Consider the following 8,473-nt stretch of genomic DNA (forward strand, 5'->3'; position numbering starts at 1 on the left):
TCGGACGTCTGTTATTTTTCGATAACGGACGGGTTGGTCTATAACAGACCGCTGTCAATGGCAACAAGACTTTTCACTGCTAAAGCGACTTTTCAACAAGACTCTAATCAGCTGCTGTGATAGACAGCACCCGTTGTCCTGGCTACCGCTGTCAATGGCAACAAGACGTTCACTGCTAAAGCCACTGGCTTGTATACAAGTCAGTGGCTAAAGCGAATGTTTCATATCACTCCGCAGGGGGTCCGGTCTTTTGTCACACTAATCAGCTGCTGCGATAGACAACACCTGTTGTCCTGGCTAGCCTACCTAGCTGTTGCCTAGCGGTGTTCCACAACGGCACTGTTTTGTTTTGCGCAGCAACAATCTTAACATTAAATAGGTCTAAAGAAATGTCCCCGCATGTGTGAATCATTTAAGTATATCCATATAATAAGCGGGTTAACTTTCGGCGAGTCGGTCGCTTTGTGGAATAGCAGCACTTCAGAGAGAACAAGACCCCTCCGCTCCGCGTCGGGGTCTAAAGATTCTCTCTGTCGTGCTGCTATTCCACGGTAGCGACCTTCTCGCCGAACGTTAACCCTTACATAGCGCAGATTAACTACCGGTGACTACAATTCAATTCTTACCTGAATAGAATTTGACTCATCGCAATATATACCGTCTATCCGACCGCAATACCTCAGTGACGGTGTCAAACAGTAAGTTGGCCACACCCCTTCTCTACTGATAATGTTCATACACCGTAAATCGCGGAAGTTTACTAGATCCTAGTAACATAGTTTCGTTTTCAGTATTTCAAGAACCTGTGATATTTAGATTGGTTATCAAGGAATGGAAATATTAGTAAGTTGTGATTTATTTTCCGATTTCCACATGACTGTTACAGTTTACAGTCTGCCACTCCAGATTCACTTGTTCTGTGGTTATTGACTTGGGTTACGAACAGACTCCACCAAGTGGTAAGGAGGTGAACTGCAGCTAAGCAGGAAAACACGTTGTACATGTTTTGATGGCATTGGTTTGTTAGAACTAGCGGTAGGCCTATATCTCCTTACAGTCGAAATAATGTTATATCATACATATATTTATATGTGGCACATTTAGGATGTAGCCTATGTAATGTCTGAAGAAATGGAACAAAATAATTACCACACAAGATTATGATGTAAGCAGTGCTGGGTGTGTAGCCTAAAGACATTTGCTGCGACGAAGACAGCGTTTTAAGGTAGGCCTACACCGTTTGGTTAATTTTGTTGACTTATGGTTGTGCTTTGAAGTTTACCTGATTCCTACCATCTGATATGCTTTCGCATATACATCTGGGACCTGCCCCCAACCGACGCTCTTCCAAATGAACCATTTTTTTCAAAACTCTTGCATGTGATTGGATTAAGAATCTGTCCGTCATTTTGACTGACACGCCATTTCAGCCACTCCCGTTGACTCAATCCGTGACGTAGTTCACAGCGACACCACGCAGGAGGCAAGACTTTTCATCACAACAAACATGGCCGCGGCTGGAAGTAAACGGAGTAAACTTTCTATAAACGAACATTGCCCTATGTGCAGGGGATATCTAAGGACAAATGGTAATATCTGCAACCGCCCATGGATATTTGAAGAACTTCCCTACGGGAAAGGGTAAACCAGCGCCCAGCTGAACTTGATCGAAACTTGTGAAACTTCTCCGAAAAATCCTGTCGCATGCCTGAAATGCCTGCTGTAATTTAACCCAGCGTTCTCAAGGTACGTACGGTAAGTCAACATCTTGAATCTTGATGCAATGGTTGCTCTGAAGTCGTGCGCAAGCACAATATGACAATTGTTCATCCATACATATGTCAATATTGTTATTGGATATGATTGGCGTCAGGGCATCTTCCTCTTAGCCTCTATATGCTAATCTAAATGGTTTACTGTTTACATTGCTATCTGTAGGCACACGCAATATGATTGTTTCACTTTTATTTGATTTATTGATTCTTTTATTTCTTTGATTTCTTTATAACCTCGCTGGGATTGTAACCTACGCACATGTCCAACGACAGAGATGTGTAAAAGTGTCTGCTTGCACTGTATTACAAACTATCACCATCATTAACAACAAGTCCCCTTCTCACAGATGCAGAAATGCAAAGCAGGGCCAAACATGCTGCATTCAATGGGTACGAAGACGGTGTGAGGAACAACATAACAGCTCTCTTCCTGGTGGCAGCCATGGAGCACCTAGGGGCTTCATTAAGTGTCAGGTACCTCTGGAACAAAGATTTACATTACAACAAATGTATGACCCCAGTTAAAGCTGGTGCCATGACAGTCTGTACATATTGGCTTTGTAAGATTACATCTAAGCTAACCATACTGCACATTTTGCATTATCTATCTTTTTAAATGTGTCAACAGATATCCCTGACGGCTTCATACCTGACCACATAACCATGGGCTCTGAAGAGGGGAAAAAAAGGAACAGGCTACATCCGGTAGTGGCCCGGGTGTTCAACAAATGCCATTTTCCACATGCAGTCCAGGAGGGAGACGTATAACTATACTGTAGATTTGATATTTTTACAAGGCCTTTAGCCACAGTGTGCCCACAGCGCACTGCTCGTAATTCTGCAGGTAAATTTCACTCTTTCGCATCGCTTAGCCCACAGCACCTTAACAACTTGAAGTCATCAATCTGAAGTCATTTTTAGAACATAGTTGTCCCGGTCTCACTGAAACAAACAGCAGATTGGACCAGCATGTCTATTGGACTCCTGCAGAAAATCATGGTGAACAGACAGACAAATGCACACTGGAGCACATTATGTTGCTAGTCACACAGAGGATATTTTCAGAGAGGCTGAGTTGTTTTCACCCCCCCATCTAGTCATGACATTCTGATAAATCGCAAAAGCAGTAACCTGTGGCGCAGGATCAAAGCTAAATTGAAAGAGCGCCAAGACTAATATAAAATTGGTGGAGTAAATGCATGTACTGTAATAATGTATGTAAATAATTTGTGTATGTAAGTAGTGTATATAAAATAACCCAGTGCAACTTTTTTTTCCATAAGATTCTGTTGCCTTTCTGTGAATGCATATAAAAAAGGTTAAGGTATGTTGTGTCACTTGAAGTAAATTAAACTGTGCTCAACACTAAACAGTCTACAATACTTCTTCCTTCTTTACATTTTTTTAATCATTGCTGCTCAAAGAAAAAAACATGGCAACAGTTTTCAAATGTGTTATTTTATTTACAGTTCTTCTATGCAAAAACAGTCATTCATACACATTTGTACAACAGCATGTACGAGGTTGCGGCAAAGCACTGCCAGCTACTACGCTGTGGTGTTTCACTGTCAAAATACTCATCCTTTTAATCAACATAACCTGGGATTCCCTGCACATGCAACACTTTGAAAACAGGAAGGTTGTTGGTTATGTACTATTATGTTAGATCAAAGATATAGGGACTAATGCTCTTCTCATGTTTCTTCAATAAGCTGTGATCCAACCTAGTGCAAACTGTCCTGTTGGGTGGGCTCACTGTTGAATGGCACTCTCTCCATATGTAGCAGCTCTCTGTGTCCCATCTTCTGTGACTGCAGATGCCATTTAAGCCATGACAGGCATGTCTGAAAGACATGGTGCATGATGTTAACAGGTATACTAGACAACCACACTTTTCCTCCTAATGACAATCGGTGCAGGCCTACTAATTTACAAGAGTGACTCACCTTCTTTGCTGTGACGTTCTCCCAACTGAGCAGGAAGGCCTTTCATTCCTGGTGGTCAGAGAAGAGCTCAGTTTATACAATACAGCGGATATTGAACATGGGCAAATTTGTAACGTGTTATGAGTCTGTGTAACATAAGCAGCTCACACAAACTGGTCAACCCATTCTACTGGGTAGCTTGTTTAGCATAGTTAAACCCTTTGAATGTCAGTTTCACACACCACGAAATACAATGAAAGACGGCAGCAAACGATATCAACCATTTCACACGTTTGCCAAGTCATCTTTCAAGACCAGAATGTCAACTCACAGTCACAAACAAACGCAAAGCAAATGTCTGTACACTACAGTATGCATCGGGCACAGTTGGGGGAGGGGAGAACCAACACCATTGATTTTACAAGGACAATGTAATATTTACACGGACAATGTGTACAGCAGAGTTAACGGAGTTTTTTGAACATCACAGGGGGAAAACATGACGAAACTAACAGAGACATAATACAATGTTATGACCAAGACTGTGACGATACATGTCCAAGTTAAGATTAGTCTACAAGTAAACTACGATAAACCTAGAAGGCCAGAATGTGAACTCACAACCAAACGCAATGCACATGCCTGTGCTTCATAAATGGAAAAAATGCATCAGGTTCATCAACAGTAGATGCTTAAACTTACCATTTATAGGTGACGTGAACCTCATCGACAACGATGCCCAGTAGATTCTTCTGGTAGAGGTCTGAGGATAGCATGGTCAGTCATTTGTCCTTCAGCCACGACTCGGGGCTACCGAAGACCGGCTGGCCTGGCAACGTCCCTGAAGTATGTCTTCCTCCCAGTTCCATTGCCGTTAGACCCGTTAGATTTCCAGCCTCTCTGACTTGGTCCTCCATTAACGCAGCCAGGGGGAACACCACAATAAAGATTGGATCCTGCACTTTCCCCATTGCTTTAGCACGTGAAATATAATCGGGTGGGATAGAACGTCTGGGAGTGATAGAACCATTTGGGGCTACACGTCTGGGAGTGTCCATCTCACAGCGGCTTTAGCGACCAGTGGAGCCAGCTCAAACTTTTGCCAAATCCGGTCGGAAGAAACGCAAACACATCCTCGCCGCCAACAAACGCCTTAAGCGCCGTCATTTGTTCGTATTTCAATGCCTGAACATTTGGAATACAAGACAATACCGTGGAAATAGCCGAATCCATTTCAGAGCACTGAGTACTAGTACTACAGCGCGCTGCCATGTTTGTTGTGAAGTGAAGACTACACTGCTGTCGCTAATGCTTTACATCACATCCGCCCATAACTCCGCCCATCCATTCAAAATCCCACCCGCGATTCATGATTGGCTGCAGGCACGTGCACTCCAATACGGCAGGGGAGGCACGGCCTCACCAGCCAGATCTGAGAATGATGAGCTGCAGTAAATGTGAATAATAATAACAATAACAGCTATTGTTTTCGAGCATCTGCACCATAACTACCATTTGAGCAGTATTTAAACAGTTTCACTCATTTTCAATCATTTCCGTGGCCAAAATCATAATATTTGCCCATTTCATGTCAAATTGCTCCGAATACGGTGAATTTGGGGCAACTCTGAACTGGCCTCACCCCGGATTGCGCAATCCCTCCTTAACAAGCTTCAGCGCATGCGCCATTTTGCTCGTTCTGTGAATGCAACCTGGTAATATTGTATTAAACGTTTTTATACACTTAATAGAAGTATGTATGGTGTGCCCTCAATTCCTGATAATGTTCTACTATTTTCTACGTGTGATTATCATTTCTTTACTCTGAACGCTTTGGCATAACGCCCACTGAAATGTACAATGGTGAGGCGAGGAGTAGCCTGGCCGCAGACTCCTTCTGGCATTGAGAGTATTGCTGGCCAGTTACGTCATAGCGAATCTGAAGTTCACAGCCAGTCGGTGTTGTTGGCTAGCTTGTTCACTTTGTCTGCTACAAGTGGATTTCATAACGAAACTAAGAGCATTCTCAAAGTTGGATTTCCAAGAGGAAAATATGTGATAAAGAATGGAGGACCGACAGAGCTGAAGGGTTTGCTACTGCAGGTGGTCAGAAGGTTATAACTACCCGATCATTTCAAAGTGAGTTCTACAACAGAAACTATTTTTGTTTCCCCTGTGTCCCGTTTGCAACCGGCGAGAATGTGTGGAAGACCATTCGCATGGAATTGTACGACTTAACAATTTACTAAGGACTAAGGAGCCTCACGAAACACAAATCCTCGCGGCTACTCATATTCATATTCAATGCCAAATTGCTTTGGACGTTTGGGGCGTCTCGAATAGATGTGGCTTTGGATGGACAGCACAGGCTAAAGCAACGTTAGCATGCGCAACGCCAAAGTGGAAAAGAGCGGCGCATGGACCTGATGTACGAGATAAAGGTAAGATCAGTGTTTCCTATGTGTGTGAAGCCTGTGTTTGTGAGACCCGTGGGGAGAGAGAGAATCCGCCGTGATTCTCTCTGGTGTGGTGGTAGCTTTTGTGATCTGAACAGGATTCTCATGTGCCCTGTAGTTCTAACTGTTTGTAAAGTTGAGTAGGCTACAGGGTGCCGTTGAGGTAAATCAAATATACCCGTGTAACTACAAGACTCTGATCTAATTCCAAAGTGTAGGCATAACATAAAGGACAGTCCCAAAATATTTGGTGACCATATCGAAGCTTGTGTAGTAATCTATGTTTAAATGTTGACATTCGCTTCCTGCCACACCTTTGTCCCACATCGTTTGCCATAGCCTCGTACAAGTAGATGTAGGCCTACATTTGCACGAGAATCCGGTGCTTATCACAAACGCTATCACACCAGTTTGTTCGCCGTGGTGCTCAGCGGTCTATATGACACCATGTTTTGAATCCTGTGTGTGTGTGTGTGTGTGTGTGTGTGTGTGTGTGTGTGTGTGTGTGTGTGTGTGTGTGTGTGTGTGTGTGTGTGTGTGTCTTCCATTGTATTGAGCATCCGCCGTGATGTGGTTTATGTGAGACCACTGTTTGAATCCTGTGTGTGTGAGAGCAGTGGGCTGTGAAGGAGCGTACACTCTTCACTACTCTCCCCTCCTCCTCTCCTCTCCTCTCCTCTCCTCTCTTTTCCCATCTCCTCTCCTCTCCTCTCCTCTCTTTTCCCATCTCCTCTCCTCTTCCCTCTTCTCCTCTCCTCTTCTCTCTTCTCCTCCTCTTCTCTCTTCTCCTCTCCTATCCTCTTCTCTCTTCTCCTCTCCTCTCCTCTCCTCTCCTCTCTTCTCCTCTCCTCCTCTCTCCTCTCCTCTCCTCTCCTCTCCTCTCCCCTCTCCTCCTCTCCTCTCCTCTCCTCTCCACTACTCTCCTCTCCTCTGCTCTGCTCTCCAGCTCTCTCAGCCGTGATGCTGCTGTTTGTCCACAGTACTGCTGTGTGGTTTATGTGAGACCACTGTTTGAATCGTGTGTGTGTGTGTGTGTGTGTGTGTGTGTGTGTGTGTGTGTGTGTGTGTGTGTGTGTGTGTGAGAGAGAGAGGGAGAGATCTAATAGCATTTTCTCTACGGAAATGCAGCATGTTTTATTTTGTAGGCCTGCCTTATGTTAAGAAAGCTATGACATACGAAACTTATCGGTAGGCCTATTTGGTAAATTTACTAAAATGTACTTATACTGTAGCTGTAGTATTATATATTTGCCTCACCAGCCATAAAGTTGACCGCACCTCACTGATTGGCTGTACACATTTTCCAACTCCAGCGGTCTCACTGCTATTCAGATGGGGTAGTGAGGCATGGGAACGCCCCCGCGTGACGTAGCCGAACGCAGCCAGATGATGTGAATCAGGTTACGTCTCTGCTGCGCCTTCAGCGCAACTCTACTTCCTGGTTAGTTGCAGCCAGTTTTTTCAAGTGTTTTCTGCCGTAAAGCCACCGGACTTCATCTCTCCCGCAATTTATATATTTTCACACTTGAGCCTTGGACAATATAAGTCTGTAAGTGATCATTCTGTGTTGGATATTGTTTGCAACGAAATTGCATTGCTATTTTGAGGTAAATTTCGATCTATTTGGCTCTAGAAATGATGTTTTCTTTGCCTGGAAATGTTGGCTAATCTCATTCTACTTTCGGTTAGAAAATGACAAAGTGTACTGTAATTACTGCAATGTGAATTACAAATACAGTTAATCGACAACGTCCATGATGTATCACTTGAACACCGCGCATCCAAGCCTTGTAAAAGACGGCGGTGATTCATCTCAACATAGCCTCGCCTCGATGTCTGCACCGTTATGTGCCTTCGTTGTTGGCTCGCAACTTGAAGCCTCCCTCGTTAGCGCACAGGTTTAACTTTTCTTGTTAATCACTTGACACTTGTGTTGTTAATAAAAACAAATCCTCAAAGAAAAACATGATGTTTTTGATGTATTTTTGTTATACAAGAGTATAGGGCATGGTGGGCCTAAATGTGTGCTGTTTTTAATATAAAAATGTTAATGGTTAACCGATTATTAATCATTAATTCTCCGACGAATGAAGTTTCACCGTATGCCCATCCCTACTAGCTACCTGTTTGTCATCCTCAACACCATGTGCTTCGAAAAAAAGTTCCATTCGCTCGACGTACGCTGTCCATTGTTCCTTCTCCGGATTAAACTCGTCCGGTTTGGCGAAGTTGGCCATCCTCACTCACTGCTCACTACAGTCACTTTTCACCTCGTCGCCAATTATGTGGTGTATTAATGATGAGACGCTTTGCACGC

General features: G+C 43.7%; 1 long non-coding RNA gene across 1 annotated transcript; it reads left to right on the plus strand.

Moving 5' to 3' along the window:
* The first annotated feature begins 1,287 nt into the window (after nt 1-1,287).
* Nucleotides 1,288-3,145, plus strand: LOC134458498 (uncharacterized). The gene is made up of 3 exons (XR_010036587.1): nt 1,288-1,755; nt 2,123-2,249; nt 2,404-3,145. It is a non-coding gene; the product is annotated as an uncharacterized LOC134458498 (long non-coding RNA).
* The last annotated feature ends 5,328 nt before the right edge of the window (nt 3,146-8,473 follow it).

Source organism: Engraulis encrasicolus, chromosome 11 (genome assembly GCF_034702125.1).
Source record: "Engraulis encrasicolus isolate BLACKSEA-1 chromosome 11, IST_EnEncr_1.0, whole genome shotgun sequence".
NCBI lineage: Eukaryota > Metazoa > Chordata > Actinopteri > Clupeiformes > Engraulidae > Engraulis > Engraulis encrasicolus.